A 23,366-nucleotide genomic window follows, 5' to 3' on the forward strand; every position below is an offset into this window, starting at 1 on the left:
CCGCCTCAGTCCTCCTGGAACAGACACTCTAGTGATACAACCTCTACCGTCTGTTCCTTATCACGGGACTTCTCTGGATCAGCAACCTTCTTGCAGTGGGATGAATGGACCCAAGTCTCTCTCTCAGCAACCTTCAATGCTGTGGTGCTAGTCAATAAGACCTGGTATGGTCCTTCCCATCTATCAATAAGACAACCTGAGCGTAGAAAATTTCGTATCATTACATAATCCCCAGGTTCAATGTCATGACAATTACTATCTGGTAAATCAGGAATCACCAACTTCAGATTATCATTTTGATTCCTCAACTGTTTACTCATGTTAATCAAGTACTTTACAGTTACTTCATTGTTACATTTCAAATCATCCTGAGGGTTAATCATGACATGCGGTTGTCGACCAAACAGAATTTCAAAAGGGGACAGATTAAGAGGGGACCTGGGAGTGGTTCTGATACTATACAAAACAATGGGTAAAGCTTCTGGCCACGTCAATCCTGTCTCTGCCATTACTTTACTCAATTTATTTTTAATAGTGCTGTTCACTCTTTCGACCTTCGCGCTCGCCTGTGGACGGTACGGAGTGTGCAGCTTACTATCAATTCCCATCAACTTACACATTCCTTGAAAGACATCACCTGTAAAATGGGTACCCCTATCACTTTCAATGATTCTAGGGATACCATATCTACATACAAATTCCTGCACAATTTTCTTAGCTGTAAACATAGCGGTATTTGTAGCTGCTGGAAAAGCCTCGACCCAATTCGAGAAAACATCTATACAAACAAGTACATATTTCAAATTTCTACATGGGGGTAATTGAATGAAGTCAATTTGTATTACTTGGAAAGGGCCGCCGGCAGGTGGGATATGGGATGGTTCTGTTGGTATTGCTTTTCCAATATTCTTTCTCAGACAGGTAAGGCATGACATTGCTCTTTTACTAGCATGAGAGGAGAATCCTGGGGCGCACCAGTATGCTCTTACCAATTTGCACATCCCCTCCTTGCCTAGATGAGTCAGCCCGTGAGCTGCCTCAGCCAGACACGGAAGGTATGCCCTGGGGGCCACTGGTTTACCATGTCCATCCGTCCAGAGCCCTGAGGACTCCTGGCCATATCCCTTTGCCTTCCAGACTGCTCTCTCCTGAGTGGAACACAAATTCTGCATTTCACACAACTTTTGTGTGTTGATGGTATTAAATACCATCAGTTGTGTGGTGTCTGTCCGTATGGGGGTAGCAGCTGCAAGCTTTGCAGCTTCGTCTGCTCGGCTGTTACCAAGGGATACTGGGTCTTGACTATATGTATGTGCTTTACATTTGATAACAGCCACTCTGTCGGGTTCCTGTATCGCTGTTAGAAGCCTTTTTATGTGAGCTGCATGCGCTATCGGTGTACCAGCTGCCGTCATGAAATTTCTGAGACGCCATAGCGCTCCGAAATCATGGACTACCCCGAACGCGTATCTAGAATCGGTGTAGATATTGGCAGACTTACCCTTAGCCAATTCACATGCTCTGGTTAGGGCGACCAGTTCAGCAACCTGGGCTGAGTGAGGTGGGCCTAGCGGTTCCGCTTCTATGGTGTCTTGGTCATCTACGACTGCGTATCCAGTACACAAGTCTCCCGAGTCTGACTGTCTGTGACAACTACCGTCCGTGTAGAACGTGAGTTCTGCATCTTCTAGTGGATTGTCACTGATGTCAGGCCTTGCGGTAAAATTTTGGGTCAAATATTCCATACAATCATGTGTATCTTCCTTTGCATTAAATCCTCCTTCCCCATCACTCTCACCTCCCACCCTTTGTGCCTGTCCAGGCACACCTGGGAGAAATGTTGCAGGGTTTAATGCGCTGCATCTCCTTATGGTGATGTTTACTGGGGCCATTAATGCCAATTCCCATCTCGTAAACCTTGCTGATGAGACATGTCTGGTTTGGGCAGAATTCAATAAGGCCGATACCGCATGTGGTGTATGGATTGTGAGGTTGTGGCCTAGCACGACATCTTCGCTTTTCGTCACTAGCAATGCTATCGCTGCAACGCTACGCAAGCATGTGGGGAGGGATCGCGCTACCGTGTCTAGCTGCGCGCTGTAGTATGCAATTGGCCTGCTGGCATCACCGTGTTTTTGTGTTAGTACCCCTGCTGCGCACCCAGCACTTTCTGTTCCGTATAGCTCAAAGGGTTTCCCATAGTCTGGCATACCTAGTGCTGGTGCCTGCGTTAGGCACTGTTTGAGTCTCTCAAATGCTGTTTCAGATTCGTCTGTATGCGAAATCCGATCAGGTTTGTTTGAAAAGACCATTTCCTGCAAAGGTAGCGCCAATATGGAAAACCCTGGGATCCAATTACGGCAATACCCACACATTCCTAAAAACGTCCTGATCTGTTGCTGGGTTTGTGGCAGTGTCATGTCTCTAATGGCTTGGATTCTATCAGCGGTCAGGTGTCTCAGTCCTTGTGTTAGACAGTGTCCCAAGTATTTTACCTTAGCTTGGCATAATTGCAACTTGTCTTTGGAGACCTTGTGACCTGTGTCTGAAAGATGAAACAGGAGCTGTTTCGTATCCTTCAGGGATGCCTCCAATGAATCAGAACACAGTAGTAGATCATCCACGTACTGTATCAACACTGATCCACTTTCCGGTTGGAAAGACTGTAAACAATCATGCAAAGCCTGAGAAAATATACTTGGACTATCTATGAAACCTTGGGGTAACCGAGTCCACGTATATTGGACTCCTCTGTATGTGAATGCAAACAAATATTGGCTGTCAGGGTGCAGAGGTACCGAAAAGAAAGCGGAGCAGAGGTCAATAACAGTGAAAAATTTGGCAGTGGGAGGAATTTGCATTAGGATGACAGCTGGATTAGGCACTACGGGGAACTGACTCTCAACTATTTTGTTAATCCCCCTTAGATCCTGCACTAGCCTGTAACCCCTCCCCCCACTCTTTTTAACAGGGAAGATGGGACTATTTGCTGTGCTGGACGTTCTTACTAGAATGCCCTGTTGTAGCAAGCGCTCTATTACCGGGAAAACTCCTAACTCCACCTCTGGCTTCAGAGGATACTGTGGGATTTTTGGAGCTATCCTACCATCTTTTACTTGTACAACTACTGGAGCTACATTTGCCATTAATCCAGTGTCCTGTCCATCTTTTGTCCAAAGCGACTCTGGTATCTGAGATGTCATCTCTTCTACCTGGGATGGATTCCTATTTGTCATAATGGAATGTGACATTAATTTTGATGGGGAGTCTAACATGTCTCGTACTTCCTGAGCGTGATTCTCAGGGATGTCCAAGAATACACCTTCAGGAGTACAATAAATGACGCAACCCATTTTACATAGTAAGTCTCTTCCCAGGAGATTAGTTGGTGCAGATGCAGCCAGCAAAAAGGAATGCTTGGTGTGCAAAGGCCCTATTGTAATCTCGGCTGGTTTGCTAACAGGGTAGTGCTGGACTACTCCTGTTACTCCTATGGCTGGAACTGTCCTACCAGTGGTTCTCATGCCCACTGTCGAATTGATCACTGACTTGGCCGCCCCTGTGTCTACAAGAAAGTTTAAAGTTTTACCGGCTACATTGATTGCAATCTCTGGTTCGCTTCCAAGACTGGCAATCAATTTAACTGGTTGCAGATTACAGGTATGGCCACACCCCTATTGGGTATGCTGACCTCCCTGAATCCCGCTGGCAGCAACTACTTGTGAGGGAGTTAGCTGGGAACTACCAGAGGCATGCCAATCTCTGTTTGGGGGATATCTTTTTGTTTCCCCTGTATGTGGCTCAAAACTCCGCCTCTGTGGACCCTGCTCCCAATGTCGTGTGTGGTGTTGTTGTCTAGGGGGTTGAAAAGATCTTTGTACATTTCTTACTCTACAGTCTCGTGCAAAATGTCCTGGTTTGTTACAAGAAAAACATGTTATTACACTTGCCTTACCCACAGGATTCGGTGGTACATACGCAGGCTGCCTTGTGGTCAGCGCCTGTATACTTACGGACATCAACTTATCACTTTGCGACTCCCTGTGCCTAGTGATATTTCTGTCGTGATCAATAGCAGCCTCTCTCAAGGTGGACACTGACAGACCTCGCCAACATGGCTGCGTGGTCTGTACCCTAGCTTTTAGTGTTTCTTTCAAACCATCCATCAGTACAGATACTGCTACTTCTCGATGGTTTGGGTTGGTCTTAATGTCTTCTATACCAGTGTACTTTGCCATTTCTAATAGTGCCCGGTGAAAATATTCTATTGCCGTTTCGGACTCCTTTTGCTTAATGGAAAATATTTTATTCCATTTAACAACGGCAGGGAAATACTCCTTTAGCTGTAAATTTATCCTTTTTACATTATCCTTGTTGTACACGTCTGTAAGCGGTACATCTTTATCCAATGCACAATCAGCTAAAAACTGAGTTGCATCAACATTGGAAGGTAAACAAGCTCTTAGCAGTATCTGCCAATCCTTGTTGTTGGGTTCTACCGTGTTACCTAAATCCCTGATGTATTTTTGGCTAGCAACTAAATCCTTCCTGGGGTCAGGAAATTCGGACACTATTGTTCTTAATTCCATTCTGGAAAATGGAGTATACATGGCAATGTTCCTTATGGGAGTGGCTCCAGACACATCTGTTTTTCCATTGGGAACTGCTATTACCCTTACAGGAGCAATTCTAACAGCCTCTTCCTGTGTAGATTCTACAGCTTGTTGTGGTACAATTGTTTCAGTGTAGTGCATGGTGCCGTACTTACCCGTTGACACGACCTCACCTATCCCTCCGCTAGGGGCTTTCACTAATCTCGTGGGTGTCGCTGTGCCTACTGTGGTCTCTGCTATGGTGGCTGCAAGAGAGAGAGCTGAAATTGTTGCTGAATCGTCTTCTTGATCACACTCCTGAGGAAGGTTCAAAACAGGGTACATCTTGCACGGGTTAATACTTGCATGAGTTATTTGGTTAACATCATTAACATTTACAGTGTTACTAAGAGTTTGTGTTTTACAACCCAGTGCGTTTCTCTCCGCAATCAACTTCTCTCCTGCAATGTATGGTGGGGGAGGAGCTGTGGCAATCAACTTCCTGACTGCCCCAGATCCCGCCGCCAGAGCCAAACCTCTCTGTATCTCACCTTCCTGGTGCCATAACTGTAAATAATCATGATGCTGAATTCGTCTCTTTGCTGATTTTACGAGACATATCCTCCTCCTTAAATTTTGTAACACCTCTGGACTGAAGCTACCTATTCTTGGGAACTTGTCCCTGTCTTGTACAGTCATTCTCTCCCATTCATCACATAAAGATTCGGTGTGAATTCCATATTTTTCACACATTACATATCGTGCCGACCCAACTGGTCGGTTCACAGAATCAACCTGAACCAGGGTTGATCGCCCCCTACCTGAGCAACTGGCCCCCATAGTCTGTAGGTGTTGCTTAATCCTCCTTGGATTTTCTGTATCAAGGTTTTCAGCAAGCCTTTTCAGACAACCAAATTACTCCACAGTAGGCCGGCGGTGGCGGTTTACCGAGTACCCCACTCACTCGCCCACCTCGACCAATACGACCTGTAAACACCGTTATGATGCCAGCGTACTCGATACAGGGCCCCTATGGAACCTTCAGTTTACTGGAACATATGAGGGTTACCCGCAGGACACTTACTCTTTCCAGTAAAGTTGGGGTTGTTAGATAGTTCCTGAGTGACCAGCGAACTTCCCTTCCAAAAATAAAAAATTACACAAATCACGTCAGAGTGTACAAATAGCGTTTGTGACCACTTTACTCTAATGGTATTTAGGTCAGATTACTAACTACTGCACACAATTACGTGTGGTCCAATCGTTCAGTACACGAGCACTACTTGTCATGTACTGAAAGATCAATGGAATCGATGTTTCCGGCCGCGATTCCTTCAGCAAGAGCTTATGGCCTATATGGGTTCTGCACCAACACCCCAGGCGTTGTGCCACTGGACTTTTATAGCGGACCTTTTACCTTACGACCTCCTGGTCTTGTTCCTTATGACCTCCTGGTCTTGTTACCTTATGGTCCGCTATACTCTAATGCTCAAATATTATTTAACCAGAGATGCCTCCCTGGCCACCGTATATGTCACTTACACGTATGTTCCTTAACGAGTACCCGACTTTCCTTTTGGTTCCACCTTTAAAATTGTATAAACTTTTATATACAAAACACACTCACTCAACACATGTACACTTTGTTTCTATATCTATTTCTGCGCAGAAATTGTCTTCAGGCCAAAAGTGTTACCAATTAGGAGCAGGATCTGTTAAACTAAATTTCAGATTTTCTAAAAAATAGATTTGCGTTATTTACCGCGTCGCGTTATCTACCGCTGTGCGTTACTTATCGCTTTTGCGCAAATTATCGCTTTGCGCTAATTCAACTTTTCGTGACTTGGGCTACGTGGGCGTAACCAGACGCTACGTTGCGTAGTGAACGCTGCGTGCGTCTGCCTTTTGGATTGCGTACGCTAGTCTTTGTTAGCGACACGTGTACGCAATGCAAAGGATCCACCGTAACACAATATATTTATTTATCAATGTAGGTGATCCCTGATCATCTACCGCAATCCACACTGACTGCCTTGTATCTCAGACAAACCGTGTGTTTGTTCTATACTTTAACTATTACCTCTAAAATAACAGCAAATCTCTTTTTAGCACTTTCTATCAACTATATAAAAAAAAATTGGCAAACAGGAATAGTGATATACGAAATTTGAAAAAGAAATGCAGATAAATGTATGCGTACGCAAGACAAAAGAAAAATAAACAGTTTTAAAAGACACAAGCGTTTTGTTCTTACTTCCGGTTACCGGATTCCTTCAGCACTCTTTACCTAAGCGAAGCAGACGCTTATCCCGTCAGCAACTGCGAGACAACCTCCCACCCTTTTGCTGGGGGATAACGTCTGCTGATCTACCTAGTGCAGATGTGAAAAGGACCGGACGAGCCCGCAATTGACAATGCTAAATTCCTTGTCGTGTAAACAACCCTTATGAAGCTAAGAACACTGTACGCTGTTTATTTAAGAAATACCGTAATGATACGCTATTTGCGTAACGATCGCTCAGCCGTAGGCGAGACGCTCAAGCGTCACGTTCGCTCACGGCCCAGTGATCACAGGACACGTTATTGGTTATGTCTAGGGGAAAGATTCGCTGTAACGTAGCATACGCTAGAGACCACGAGGAGGTCACCAGCGGTGCAGACGCTCACAACACTATACCTTGATATTAAACCTTATACCGATGAAATACACTGAATACCTTAATGTGAGTACAGGGTGTAAGTGCAACTTTGTGGAACCTGACTATCTACAAAGCTGCATGAGCGTCACCGACGCTCAAATGAACACTTATCACTATAGGAAATACACAGATACTGGTTTAGGTTTCCAAGGCCTATTAACTGTATTATGTCTAATATACTTGTAAAAGGGGATAACAGTACATATGATACACTACAATATAACAGAGACTTCCTAACCACAGAACTAAACAATAAATACAAAAAAGACAATACTACACTGACCTAAATGCAATACGATACAATACTATAATACTATAAGGTATTTAAGGGAAAAAGAGGAGAGAGAGAGATAGAGAGAGAGAGAGAGATTGGCTCGCAGAAAGACAATGATTATGGAGAGAACTTACGCACAAAGGGTATGATCGCCAGCGCCTCGATATCCAGCTCCCGATTATCAGCAGATAACCGTTGATGAGAGAGTGAGAGCTGGATGTGGTCGGCCTGCCTATTTATGCTCCACACACAATGCAATCTCCTGGTCCTACAATCCCATTGTCCATTGGCCGAAGGAATTCGGCCCTGCATCATAACAAAAGGTCATAGGGTGATTCATACAGGTGGGCTGTGACGATTTCCAACAGCTCAGGTGGGTGGGAAACTGGGTTTCCCGCCGCATACCTGAGTATGTGCAAATCATAGAAATGGACATAAACTTCTTATGTCCATAACTATTCGCACGAGCGATTAATACGCTCCAAACCAACACCGGAATATTGCTAATCAAATACTCTTCCGATGGGTACCAAACACTGCTGTATGATTCCTGTTAAACCCTTCGTACGATGCAAAGAGGGATTCCTCAGCTCTGGGACATTATATTTTAACCAAACTTACAGAAACTATCAAAGGGATCATGATCTATAAACTACATTAATTGTGAACATTTGTAACTAATGAGTCGCACGCTACGATCACATAAACTCTACCGTAAATGCGCATACTGCGCGTGCGAGTGCACGCTATTGCGGGTATGCGCTTCCACGGGAGAGCGTACGCATGCGCAGCACGGACCAGTGTGCGGTGCAAATATGGCAACGTGCATTGAGACATTTTTCTGACTTTGACAGTCGTGTGGCAGACCCTGTCACTGAAATGATGGGTTGGTTAAAGTGTGCATGTCCTGTTTTGTTTATACAACATAAGGGTGGGTGGGAGGGCCCAAGGACAATTCCATCTTGCACCTCTTTTTTCTTTTCTTTTTCTTTGCATCATGTGCTGATTGGGGAGGGTTTTTTGGAAGGGACATCCTGCGTGACACTGCAGTGCCACTCCTAGATGGGCCCGGTGTTTGTGTCGGCCACTAGGGTCGCTAATCTTACTCACACAGTCAGCTACCTCATTGCGCCTCTTTTTTTCTTTGCGTCATGTGCTGTTTGGGGAGGGTTTTTTGGAAGGGACATCCTGCGTGACACTGCAGTGCCACTCCTAGATGGGCCCGGTGTTTGTGTCGGCCACTAGGGTCGCTAATCTTACTCACACAGCTACCTCATTGCGCCTCTTTTTTTCTTTGCGTCATGTGCTGTTTGGGGAGGGTTTTTTGGAAGGGACATCCTGCGTGACACTGCAGTGCCACTCCTAGATGGGCCCGGTGTTTGTGTCGGCCACTAGGGTCGCTAATCTTACTCACACAGCTACCTCATTGCGCCTCTTTTTTTCTTTGCGTCATGTGCTGTTTGGGGAGGGTTTTTTGGAAGGGACATCCTGCGTGACACTGCAGTGCCACTCCTAGATGGGCCCGGTGTTTGTGTCGGCCACTAGGGTCGCTTATCTTACTCACACAGCGACCTCGGTGCAAATTTTAGGACTAAAAATAATATTGTGAGGTGTGAGGTATTCAGAATAGACTGAAAATGAGTGTAAATTATGGTTTTTGAGGTTAATAATACTTTGGGATCAAAATGACCCCCAAATTCTATGATTTAAGCTGTTTTTTAGTGTTTTTTGAAAAAAACACCCGAATCCAAAACACACCCGAATCCGACAAAAAAAATTCGGTGAGGTTTTGCCAAAACGCGTTCGAACCCAAAACACGGCCGCGGAACCGAACCCAAAACCAAAACACAAAACCCGAAAAATTTCAGGCGCTCATCTCTAGTAAATACATGAATTATTTTTCCTTTTTACATTGTCTACCTTGTACTACAACAGAGAAAACAATATAAAGTGTAAATATATAAATTGTACATATAAAGTTACCTCACTTTTACCTATTTCTGTTCACATATATATGTATATCCCCTAATTAGGGTTACACAAGGAAGGTGGAGCTCTGCTGATGACGTCCCGGTGTGCGTGGCGTGGACAGTAACACTTTGCTCCTACACACATACAGTGCAAGACATGGCGACAGCTGCAGGCGTAATTGTCTCTGCCTTCCTGGATGTGTTGACAGCCACTATTGCAGCTGCTTCTGATGCACTGAAAGTAGTGCAAGGAAGGCGGAGCTCTGCTGATGAAGTCCAGCTGTTCCTGGGGTGTATCATACCACTTTGCTTCTCCACCCCCGCTCCATACACGGTCTGCCCACTCAACCGCATTTCCTCTAGCATGTTACACCAGAGTGGGCCTCCTGCTCTCGCCTCAGATACACAGTAACCACATAAGGGAAAATTTACTAAGATTCGTATTTTCCCGTTTGAGGTCAAAGTTCAATCACGAATGACATCGAAAGTGTAAATATGCAACTTTTTGAATTGATTACGACTAATTTACTAAGCTGCCGTATTCTGCATTTTCGGGTTTTCCGATGTCGATGTCATTCGTTTTTTTAGGCAGTGTTTTACGTGAGTGACTTGTAAAACACTGCCGACTTTAATACAATGAATCTCGGCCGGAGCTGAGAGATCCGTGCTGGGCTTCATTGTGCACTTTGTTTAAAAAAAAAAGAAAGTTTAAATGTAAAAAAAAATTTGCGTGGGGTCCCCCCTCCTAAGGCAAACCAGCCTCGGGCTCTTTGAGCCGATCCTGGTTGCAGAAATATGGGAAAAAAATGGACAGGGGTTCCCCCATATTTAAGCAACCAGCATCGGGCTCTGCGCCTGGTCCTGGTTCCAAAAATACGGGGGACAAAAAGAGTAGGGGTCCCCCGTATTTTTGAAACCAGCACCGGGCTCCACTAGCTGGACAGATAATGCCACAGCCGGGGGTCACTTTTATACAGTGCCTTGCGGCCGTGGCATCAAATATCCAACTAGTCACCCCTGGCCGGGGTACCCTGGGGGAGTGGGGACCCCTTCAATCAAGGGGTCCCCCCCCCCAGCCACCCAAGGGCCAGGGGTGAAGCCCGAGGCTGTCCCCCCCATCCAATGGGCTGCGGATGGGGGGCTGATAGCCTTTGAGAAAAGTGATTGATATTGTTTTTAGTAGCAGTACTACAAGGCCCAGCAAGCCTCCCCCGCAAGCTGGTACTTGGAGAACCACAAGTACCAGCATGCGGCGGAAAAATGGGCCCGCTGGTACCTGTAATACTACTACTAAAAAAATACCCCAATAAAGACATTACACACACACCTTGAAAGTATAACTTTAATACATCCATCCACACCTCCATATACACATACTTACCTTATGTTCCCACGCAGGTCGGTCCTCTTCTCCAGTAGAATCCATGGTGTACCTGTAGAAAAAATTATACTCACATAATCCAGTGTTTTCGGCTCCTCGGTAAATCCTTTTGTAATCCACGTACTTGAAAAAATAAAAAAACGGATACCCGACCACGAACTGAAAGGGGACCCATGTTTTCACATGGGCCCCCTTTCCCCGAATGCCAGAAACCCACTCTGACTGATGTCTAAGTGGGTTTCTTCAGCCAATCAGGGAGCGCCACGTTGTGGCACCCTCCTGATCGGCTGTGTGCTCCTGTACTGTATGACAGGCGGCACACGGCAGTGTTACAATGTAGCGCCTATGCGCTCCATTGTAACCAATGGTGGGAACTTTCAGGTCAGCGGTTGACCGAAAGTGACCTCACCGCTGACCTGAAAGTTCCCACCATTGGTTACAATGGAGCGCATAGGCGCTACATTGTAACACTGCCGTGTGCCGCCTGTCATACAGTACAGGAGCACACAGCCGATCAGGAGGGTGCCACAACGTGGTGCTCCCTGATTGGCTGAAGAAACCCACTTAGACATCAGTCAGAGTGGGTTTCTGGCATTCGGGGAAAGGGGGCCCATGTGAAAACATGGGTCCCCTTTCAGTTCGTGGTCGGGTATCCGTTTTTTTATTTTTTCAAGTACGTGGATTACAAAAGGATTTACCGAGGAGCCGAAAACACTGGATTATGTGAGTATAATTTTTTCTACAGGTACACCATGGATTCTACTGGAGAAGAGGACCGACCTGCGTGGGAACATAAGGTAAGTATGTGTATATGGAGGTGTGGATGGATGTATTAAAGTTATACTTTCAAGGTGTGTGTGTAATGTCTTTATTGGGGTATTTTTTTAGTAGTAGTACTACAGGTACCAGCGGGCCCATTTTTCCGCCGCATGCTGGTACTTGTGGTTCTCCAAGTACCAGCTTGCGGGGGAGGCTTGCTGGGCCTTGTAGTACTGCTACTAAAAACAATATCAATCACTTTTCTCAAAGGCTATCAGCCCCCCATCCGCAGCCCATTGGATGGGGGGGACAGCCTCGGGCTTCACCCCTGGCCCTTGGGTGGCTGGGGGGGGGACCCCTTGATTGAAGGGGTCCCCACTACCCCAGGGTACCCCGGCCAGGGATGACTAGTTGGATATTTGATGCCACGGCCGCAAGGCACTGCATAAAATGACCCCCGGCTGTGGCATTATCTGTCCAGCTAGTGGAGCCCGGTGCTGGTTTCAAAAATACGGGGGACCCCTACTCTTTTTGTCCCCCGTATTTTTGGAACCAGGACCAGGCGCAGAGCCCAATGCTGGTTGCTTAAATATGGGGGAACCCCTGTCCATTTTTCCCCAAAATTTCTGCAACCAGGATCGGCTCAAAGAGCCCGAGGCTGGTTTGCCTTAGGAGGGGGGACCCCACGCAATTTATTTTCTGAAAATTTAGAACATTTCCCCCCCCTTCCCACTAAAAAACATGCACGGATCTCATGGATCCGTGCATGCCTATACAAACACGGGATAAAAAAGCAGCTCTTTTTTATTTTAGCACTTTTTCACGATTTGTATTTTATCACGGCAGTGTTTGGCTATTGTCGGCAGTGTTTGTGTTTTGCACTTTTTAGTAAATTCCCGATTTCTAGCAAATTGCAGGCGTATTTGACCGATGGTGTATTGATTCGTGATTTTTTCCTAGGACTTCCAAAATATTACGAATGCCCTCATCACTGCCGTGATTTTTGCTTAGTAAATTACCGAGATGACACTTTGATGAAAAAACGGCATCTCGGTCAAAATCGGGACCTTAGTAAATCGGGACATGGTGTGGGCAAATATGGGCGGCCTTTACCACAGAGTCCTGCGAACTGATAAAGCAGACTTTAATTGGTCAGAGCCAGAGGGGGGAAGAATTGCATCATCTAACTACTCCCGCATCGTGAATATAAGAGACAGTATTAATTCAAACCTACTACTTCTGTACCGTTACCGACACCTCCCATTCAAATTACTCCCCTGTAGTCCTCTGACAGAAAGGGGCAATTCGATTTAGGTCCCGTGGCCATACTGGGAATATTACTATTAAACCTCTTACCACGCAACATATTTACTGCTAGCAATGGAAGCACTGTTCTGTATCGTGCTGCCCCTTATACCACTAGATCTGCTTTATACCGTATATTGGGGGTAATTCCAAGTTGATCGCAGCAGGAATTTTTTTAGCAGTTGGGCAAAACCATGTGCACTGCAGGGGAGGCAGATATAACATGTGCAGATATAACTCTCTCTGCACATGTTATATCTGCCTCCCCTGCAGTGCACAGATATAACATGTGCAGAGAGAGTTAGATTTGGGTGTGGTGTGTTCAATCTGCAATCTAATTTGCAGTGTAAAAATAAAGCAGCCAGTATTTACCCTGCACAGAAACAATATAACCCACCCAAATCTAACTCTTTTTGCACATGTTATATCTGCCTCCCCTGCAGTGCACATGGTTTTGCCCAACTGCTAAAAAATTTCCTGCTGCGATCAACTTGGAATCACCCCCACTGTGCCACCCTTATACCTCGTATGATGCAATACGCACGCACAGCCAGGCACTGGCTGAACCACATTAATCTGTACATCACTGTAATACCACAGCACTACAATCACTATAGTGAGCTAAATTATTCTATATGTTGTATACTATTCCATCTCATACAGCATACTTGCCTACTCTCCCAGGATGGCCGGGAGGCTCCCGAAAATCGGTTCACCCTCCCGGCCCCCCGGATGAGCAGGCAAGTCTCCCGATTTCAGGGGCCCCCCCTGCCCGGCCGCCTACTTAGCGAGTAAAGTGGGCGGTCCAGCCAGGCGATGACGCGATTCTTGTTGAATCGTGTCATCATAGCCACACCCCCTGCTGTATAATGCCGGTAATAGCGGCATTACACAGCGGGGGCGTGGCCTACATGACGTGATCCCAAATCCACGCCCCCATTCAGCCTTTACTACACCCCCATTCTGCCTCTGGTCTGCCCCCCTCTGCACAGCACATCACAGCCCGCCCCCCCCTGCTGAGCCGACCTGGCTGCTCTCTCCCGTAGAGAGCATCCATAAAGTCGGCAAGTATGTCATACCGTCACATCTGCATACACAGTAATGAAAAACTGATCTGTATTATACTGTACCATCTCCCTATTACGCCGCATACACTGTAATATGCCCTGTGATGAACCCACAATATGCCTTAAACCCTATTTCATTATAGTTACCTCAAACATTGTAATAAACCCAGTAATGAAATCCCTCAGCCGAATTATACTACACATATTATCACAGTTGTAAAAATAGGATTTTAATTACCTACCGGTAAATCCTTTTCTCATAGTCCATAGAGGATGCTGGGGTCCACATTAGTACCATGGGATATAGACGGGTCCACTAGGAGCCATTGGCACTTTAAGAGTTTGAGAGTGTGGGCTGGCTCCTCCCTCTAATGCCCCTCCTACCAGACTCAGTCTAGAAACTGTGCCCGAGGAGACGGACATCTTCGAGAGAAGGATTTTACACAGATAGTGGCGAGATTCACACCAGCTCACACACAAGGCAAACCAAGCTAACTAACTTGAAACATCAGCAATGGCTGAACAAGATTACTTACCAAGTAACAAAACAGTACTTAACCTAGAACTAAGCAGTACTGAACTAAATAACCACTGCAGGATCATGAAGCGCTGGGCGGGCGCCCAGCATCCTCTACGGACTACGAGCAAAGGATTTACCGGTAGGTAATTAAAATCCTATTTTCTCATACATCCTAGATGATGCTGGGGTCCACATTAGTACCATGGGGATGTACCAAAGCTCCAAGAATGGGAGGGAGAGCGTGGAGGCTCCTGCAGAACTGACTCACCAAACTTTAGGTCCTCAGAGGCCAAAGTATCGAACTTGTAGAACTTAGCAAACGTGTACGACCCTGACAAGTAGCCGCTCGGCAAAGTTGTAAAGCTGAGACACCTCGGGCAGCCGCCCAGGAAGAATCCACCTTACGAGTAGAGTGGGCCTTAACAGATGTAGGACACGGCAAGCCTGCTGTAGAATACGCATGCTGGATAGTGAACCTGATCCAGCGAGAGATCGTCTGATTAGAAGCAGGACACCCAATTTTCTTGGGATCATACAGGACTAACAGAAAGTCCGACTTTCTGTGACGAGCAGTCCTCCTCACATAGATCTTTAGAGCCCTTACAACATCTAAGGACTTTGATGAAATTGAGGAATCAGTCGCAACTGGCACCACAATAGGTTGGTTGATATGAAATGCCGACACAACCTTCGGAAAAAACTGCTGACGTGTCTGAAGCTCAGCTCTATCTTCATGGAAGATCAAGTATGGGCTTTTACATGACAATGCCCCCAACTCCGACACACGTCTAGCAGAAGCTATGGCCAACAAAGTGACAGCCTTCCACGTGAGAAACTTGACCTCAACCTCCTGTAGAGGTTCAAACCAGTCCGACTGGAGGAACTGCAACACCATGTTAAGATCCCAGGGCGCAGTAGGCAGTACAAAGGGAGGTTGGATGTGCAGAACTCCCTTCAAAAAAAGTCTGAACCTCAGGGAGGGCAGCCAACTGTTTCTGGAAGAAAATGTATAGGGCCGAAATCTGTACCTTTATGGATCTTATCCTCAGGCCCATATCCACATCTCCTTGCAGGAAGAGGAGATAACATCCCAGTTGAAACTCCACCGTAGGAACCGTCTTGGACTCACACCAAGATACATATTTTTTCCAAATACAATGGTAATGTTTTGACATTACTCCTATCCTAGCCCCTATCAGGGTAGGAATAACCTTGTTCGGAATGCCCTTCCGAGCTAGTATCGGGCGCTCAACCTCCATGCCATCAAATGTAGCCGTGGTAAGTCTTGATAGGCGAATGGCCCCTGCTGCAGCAGGTCCTCCCGAAGGGGAAGAGGCCTCGGCTCTTCTAGTAGTAGATCTAGAAAATCCGCGTACCAAGCCCTTCTTGGCCAGTCTGGAGCAATGAGGATTGCCCGAACTCTTGTTCTCCTTATGAGTTTGAGAACTCTTGGAATGAGTGGAAGTGGAGGAAATGCGTACACTGACTGGAACACCCACGGAGTCACTAGGGCGTCCACCACCACTGCTTGCGGGTCCCTTGACCTGGAACAATACCGCCGAAGCTTCTTGTTGAGACGAGAGGCCATCATGTCGATCTGGGGTACGCCCCAAAGATCTGTTACCTTCTTGAACACCTCCGGATGGAGATCCCACTCCCCTGGGTGGAGATCGTGTCTGCTGAGGAAGTCCGCTTCCCAGTTGTCTACTCCCAGAATGAAGCTTGCTGACATTGCCAACACGTGTCTTTCTGCCCAGAGGATGATTCTTGTTACCTCTGACATTGCAGCTCTGCTCTTCATTCCGCCCTGTCGGTTTATGTAAGTCACTGTCGTTACATTGTCCGACTGCACTTGAATGGCCCGATTTCTTAGAAGATGGACCACTTGGGGAAGACCGTTGTAGATGGCTCTTAGTTCCAGAATGTTTATCTGCAGACGGCTTCCAGACTTGACCACCTTCCTTGGAAGGTTTCCCCTTGAGTGACTGCGCCCCAGCCCCGGAGACTTGCATCCGTGGTTAGAAGGACCCAGTCCTGAATCCCAAACCTGCAGCCCTCCAGAAGGTGAGGTAATTGCAGCCACCAGAGGAGTGAAATCCTGGCCTTTGGCAACAGACGTATTCTCTGGTGCATGCGTAGATGGGATCCCGACCACTTGTGCAGGAGATCCAGTTGGAAGGACCAAGCATGAAATCTACCGTACTGCAGTGCCTCGTAAGAGGCCACCATCTTTCCCAGAAGGCGAATGCACTGATGAACCGACACCCGGGCTGGCTTCAGGACAACCTGGACCATTGTTTGTATCACCGATGCTTTTTCCTCTGGAAGAAACACCCTCTGCACTTCCGTGTCGAGAATCATTCCCAGAAAGGACAACCTCCTGGTTGGTTCCAAATGTGATTTTGTAAGATTCAGGATCCAACCATGTTCCCTGAGAAGCTGGGTCGTGAGAGCTATGGACCGTAACAGCTTCTCCTTGGACGATGCCTTTATCAGCAGATCGTCCAGATATGGAATTATGTTCACCCCCTGTCTGCGGAGGAGAACCATCATTTCCGCCATCACCTTGGCGAATAACCTCGGTGCTGTGGAGAGGCCGAATGGCAGGGCTTGGAACTGAAAATGACAGTCCAACAGTGCGAACCGGAGATAAGCTTGATGCGGAAGCCAAGTCAGGATGTGGAGGTACGCATCCTTGATATCCAGGGATACCAGGAATTCTCCCTCCTCTAGACCTGAGATCACTGCCCTTAAAGACTCCATTTTGAACTTGAACTCCCTCAGAAAGGGGTTTAGTGATTTTAAGTTCAGAATGGGCCTGACCAAACCATCCGGATTCGGAACCACGAAAAGGTTTGAATAGTAATCTTTTTTTTGCATCTGGGGAGGAACTGGTACAATAACCTGCGCCTCCACCAACTTCTGGATGGCTCCCTGTAGGGTAGCCCTGTCTGCGGGCAAATCTGGCAAGCCCGCTTTGAAGAACCGGTGAGGAGGGAGATCTTGAAATTCCAGCCGATACCCCTGGGATACAATATCTAGTACCCAGGGATCCAGGCCGGACGACACCCAGACCTGACTGAAATGTCTGAGTCTCGCCCCAAACGGCCCTACCTCCAGGCCGCGCCATGCTGAAGACTTTGGCATACTGGAAGCAGGCTACTGTTCCTGGGAACCCGCAGCAGCAGGTTTCTTGGATTTTGGTCGACCACCTCTAAAGAAGGTGTTGGACGGTATGGCCTTTCTTGGTTTAGCAACTCGAAAGGACTGTGATGCAGCTGAAGAAAAAGGTTTCTTCGTAACAGGTGCAGCTGAGGGAAGAAAAGGCGACTTACCTGCTGTAGCCGTGGAGATCCACGCATCCAATGCTTCCCCAAAGAGAGCCTGACCTGTGTAGGGTAGGGTCTCCACACCTCCCCTGGATTCCACGTCGGCAGACCACTGGCGCAGCCACAAACCTCGATGAGCTGAGACCGACATGAAAGATATTCCTGCAGCCATTGAACCCAGGTCTTTCATGGATTCCAGCATAAAACTTGCAGAATCCTGAATGTTATGTAAAAACAATTCAACGTCACTTTTATCCATTGTATCCAAATCCTCAAGTAAAGTGCCTGACCACTGTACTATAGCTTTGGAAATCCATGCACAGGCAATAGTAGGATGTAGTATCGCCCCTGAAGCCGTGTATATGGATTTGAGCGTAGTATCAGTTTTGCGATCAGCCGGCTCCTTTAAGGCAGTAGATCCTGGGACAGGTAAAACCACCTTTTTCGAGAGTCTGGATACAGATGCATCCACTATGGGTGGGTTTTCCCACTTTTTCCTATCCTCCTCAGGGAAGGGGAAAGCAACCAGAACCCTTCTAGGGATCTGGAATTTTTTCTCTGGGTTTTCCCAAGCTTTTTAAAAAATAGCATTTAATTCTTTGGACGCAGGGAAGGTTAGCGAGGCTTTCTTATTGTCAGTGAAGTAAGCCTCCTCAACCTGCTCAGGTGGTGTATCAGCAATATTCAACACATCCCTGATAACATCTATCATCAACTGCACCCCTTTAGCAAGAGATGCGGCCCCCCTGAGCACATCCCCATCACCGTCTGCCGTGTCAGAATCAGTATCCGTGTTATCTAGCATAATCTGGGCAAGAGATCGTTTGTGGGAACCTACAGAAGGGGGCCCTGAGGTAACAGAACCGGACCAAACTGCCATAGAGTTCTGTATAACCTGAGTTGCAGATTCATTCTGTGCGACCCTAGTAGAAATCTGAGAAATCATAGACTTGATAGAGGATAACCATTCAGGCTCCTTGCAGGTATCTGCGCTAAAACAGTGCAATCCTGATTACATGGAATGAGATCATCCTGAGAGGACATATCCTCTACAGCATATGACACACAGTCCCAGGACATAGCTAACTGGAGATCCCAAACACTCCACGCACACACACACACACACACACACACACACACACACACACACACACACACACACACACACACACACACAGTTTCACCCCCAAGAATGGCAAGAGATACACAGAGATTGGAGCCAACCTTCACACAGTGCTTTCAAGGTATAGGGAGACCCCAACCAGCACTGACTGTGCACCTTAATAGATTACACAGTCTTTACACAGCCTCCCTTCCTTCTACAAGCTCCTGGTATCGTAAGAGATAGCTGGAGTTGCTCTGGAGGGACTGCACTTCACTGACAGCGTTTCTGCAGGCAGGAAAATGGCGCTGAATGCTGCTGGGTCCGCTCTGAGGAGAAGCTCCGCCCCCTTAATTGCGCTGTCTTCCCGCTCTTCATGAGATGATACTGGCCTGAGGATTCATGCTGGCAGCGATCCCGGGACCCTGACAGGCTTAAAAGGTCAGTGTAGGGTGTAGGCGCTGGCTCAGGGTGCCCCTCATAGCGCTGCACTATGTACCTCTGAGCCCCGGAGCTCAGTTAGTACTGCGCTCCATACCCTGTTGCCGCCATCTTCACACCGGCTCCCCGCTTGCTAGGGGGGCCGGTGACTGACTCGCCACTGATCTTCTGGCTCTGTAAGGGGGTGGCGGCATGCTGCCGGGGTGAGCGATCCCCTGTGGTGGGAAACGTTTGATCCCCTCAGGAGCTCAGTGTCCTGTCAGCGGAGATAGTGGCTCAGACCCCACAGGGCGAACACTACTCCTCCCCTTAGTCCTACAAAGCAGGGAGGCTGTTGCCAGCAGCCTCCCTGTAAAATAATAAACTCTAAAATAAACTTTTACTTAAGAAGCTCTGTAGAGCTCCCCTAGCTGTGACCGGCTCCTCCGGGCACATTTTCTAAACTGAGCCTGGTAGGAGCGGCATAGAGGGATGAGCCAGCCCACACTCTCAAACTCTTAAAGTGCAAATGGCTCCTAGTGGACCCGTCTATACCCCATGGTACTAATGTGGACCCCAGCATCCTCTAGGACGTTAGAGAAATTGTATAACATGACCCTGCTAAAACATACGCATAGCACTGCAAACACTATAGTCCCTGACCTGAATTATTATGCATGTTATAAATAGAGATGAGCGGGTTTGGTTCGTTGAGATCCGAACTCCCCCGAACTTCACCTATTTTACACAGGTCTGAAGCAGCCTCGGATCTTCCCGCAATGCTCGGTTAACCCGAACGAGGCCGAACGTCATCATCCCGCTGTCGGATTCTCGCGAGATTCGTATTCCATATAAAGAGCCGCGCGTCGCCGCCATTTTCACTCGTGCATTGTAGATTGAACGGAGAGGACGTGGCTAGGTTCTCACCCTGAAAATCTCTGTATCTGTGCTCAGTGTGCTGCAAATATCTGTGCTCAGTGTGCTGCAAATATCTACGTTCTCTGCCTGAAAACGCTCCATATCTGTGCTCAGTGTGCTGCAAATATCTGTGCTCAGTGTGCTGCAATGTGGGGACCACCAGTATATAATTATAGTAGTACAGTACAGTACGCCATTGCTGTATCTTGCAGCTCTGTGTCAGACTCAGTTCTAGACAGTATCCTGATCATCAGTGCTCAATATCTGCTGCATTGTTGTGTGACCAGTATATACTATATATATTATATATAGTAGTACAGTGCAGCATTTTGGTGACCACCAGTATAGTAGTACAGTACAGTAGTCCATTGCTGTATCTTGCAGCTCCGTGTCACTTCAAGTATCCATATCTGTGCTGCATTGTTGTGAGCAGTATATATAGTAGTACAGTGCAGCATTTTGGTGACCAACAGTATATAGTTGTACAGTACAGTAGTCCATTGCTGTATCTTGCAGCTCCGTGTCACTTCAAGTATCCATATCTGTGCTGCATTGTTGTGAGCAGTATATATAGTAGTACAGTGCAGCATTTTGGTGACCAACAGTATATAGTTGTACAGTACAGTAGGCCATTGCTGTATCTTGCAGCTCCATGTCACTGCAAGTATCCATATCTGTGCTGCATTGTTGTGAGCAGTATATATAGTAGTATAGTGCAGCATTTTGGTGACCAACAGTATATAGTTGTACAGTAGTCCATTGCTGTATCTTGCAGCTCCGTGTCACTGCAAGTATCCTTCCATATCTGTGCTGCATTGTTGTGAGCAGTATATATAGTAGTACAGTGCAGCATTTTGGTGACCAACAGTATATAGTTGTACAGTACAGTAGTCCATTGCTGTATCTTGCAGCTCCGTGTCACTTCAAGTATCCATATCTGTGCTGCATTGTTGTGAGCAGTATATATAGTAGTACAGTGCAGCATTTTGGTGACCAACAGTATATAGTTGTACAGTACAGTAGGCCATTGCTGTATCTTGCAGCTCCATGTCACTGCAAGTATCCATATCTGTGCTGCATTGTTGTGAGCAGTATATATAGTAGTATAGTGCAGCATTTTGGTGACCAACAGTATATAGTTGTACAGTAGTCCATTGCTGTATCTTGCAGCTCCGTGTCACTGCAAGTATCCTTCCATATCTGTGCTGCATTGTTGTGAGCAGTATATATAGTAGTACAGTGCAGCATTTTGGTGACCAACAGTATATAGTTGTACAGTACAGTAGGCCATTGCTATTGATATAATAATATTACTGGCATATAATTCCACACATTAAAAAATGGAGAACAAAAATGTGGAGGGTGAAATAGATCCACTTCCACCTAGTGCTGAAGCTGCTGCCACTAGTCATGGCAGAGACGATTCAATGCCATCAACGACGTCTGCCAAGGCCGATGCCCAATGTCATAGTAGAGAGCATGTAAAATCCAAAAAACTAAAGTTCAGTAAAATGACCCAAAAATCTAAATTAAAAGCGTCTGAGGAGAAGCGTAAACTTGCCAATATGCCATTTACGACACGGAGTGGCAAGTAACGGCTGAGGCCCTGGCCTATGTTCATGGCTAGTGGTTCAGCTTCACATGAGGATGGAAGCACCCATCCTCCCGCTAGAAAAATGAAAAGAGTTAAGCTGGCAAAAGCACAGCAAAGAACTGTGTGCGTTCTTCTAAATCACAAATCCCCAAGGAGAGTCCAATTGTGTCGGTTGCGAAAAAGATGGCAAAAGCACAGCAAAGAACTGTGCGTTCTTCTAAATCACAAATCCCCAAGGAGAGTCTAATTGTGTCTGCGGTTGCGATGCCTGACCTTCCCAACACTGGATGGGAAGAGGTGGCTAGTTCCACCATTTGCACGCCCCCTGGAAGTGGTGGAAGGAGAACCCACAGTCCAGTTTCTGATAGTCAGATTGAAGATGTCACTGTTGAAGTACACCAGGATGAGGATATGGGTGTTGCTGGCGCTGAGGAGGAAATTGACAAGGAGGAATCTGATGGTGAGGTGGTTTGTTTAAGTCAGGCACCTGGGGAGACACCTGTTGTCCGTGGGATGAATATGGCCCTTGGCATGCATGGTCAAATTACAAAAAAAATCACCTCTTCGGTGTGGAATTATTTTAACAGAAATGCGGACAACAGGTGTCAAGCCGAGCGTTGCCTTTGTCAAGCTGTAATAAGTAGGGGTAAGGACGTTAACCACCTAGGAACATCCTCCCTTATACGTCACCTAGAGCGCATTCATCAGAAGTCATTGACAAGTTCAAAAACTTTGTGTGACAGTGGAAGCAGTCCACTGACAACTAAATCCCTTCCTCTTGTACCCAAGCTCCTGCAAACCACACCACCAACTCCCTCAGTGTCAATTTCCTCCTTAGACAGGAACGCCAATAATCCTGCAGGCCATGTCACTGGCAAGTCTGACGAGTCCTTTCCTAACTGGGATTCCTCCGATGGATCCTTGAGTGTAACGCCTACTGCTGCTGGCGCTGCTGTTGTTGCTGCTGGGAGTCGATCGTCATCCCAGAGGGGAAGTCGGAAGACCACTTGTACTACTTCCAGTAAGCAATTGACTGTCCAACAGTCCTTTGCGAGGAAGATGAAATATCATAGCAGTCATCCAGTTGCAAAGCGGATAACTCAGGCCTTGGCAGCTGTGTTAGTGATAGACGTGTGTCCGGTATCCACCGTTAATTCACAGGGACTTAGAGAATTTCTTGAGGTAGTGTGTCCCCAGTACCAAATCCCATCTAGGTTCCACTTCTCTAGGCAGGCAATACCGAGAATGTACACAGACGTCAGAAAAAGAGTCACCAGTGTCCTAAAAAATGCAGTTGTACCCAATGTCCACTTAACCACGGACATGTGGACAAGTGGAGCAGGGCAGACTCAGGACTATATGACTGTGACAGCCCACTGGGTAGATGTATTACCTCCCGCAGCAACTACAGCAGCAGCGGCACCAGTAACAGCATC

The 23,366-nt window shown here is 46.9% G+C and overlaps 1 protein-coding gene across 1 annotated transcript in view; it reads left to right on the top strand.

Moving 5' to 3' along the window:
• Window positions 1–23,366, top strand: part of LOC134947615 (adrenodoxin-like) — a 213,264-nt gene that overhangs the window by 82,849 nt on the left and 107,049 nt on the right. The gene's annotated exons all lie outside the window — the stretch shown is intronic.

Source organism: Pseudophryne corroboree, chromosome 8 (genome assembly GCF_028390025.1).
Source record: "Pseudophryne corroboree isolate aPseCor3 chromosome 8, aPseCor3.hap2, whole genome shotgun sequence".
Classification (NCBI taxonomy): domain Eukaryota; kingdom Metazoa; phylum Chordata; class Amphibia; order Anura; family Myobatrachidae; genus Pseudophryne; species Pseudophryne corroboree.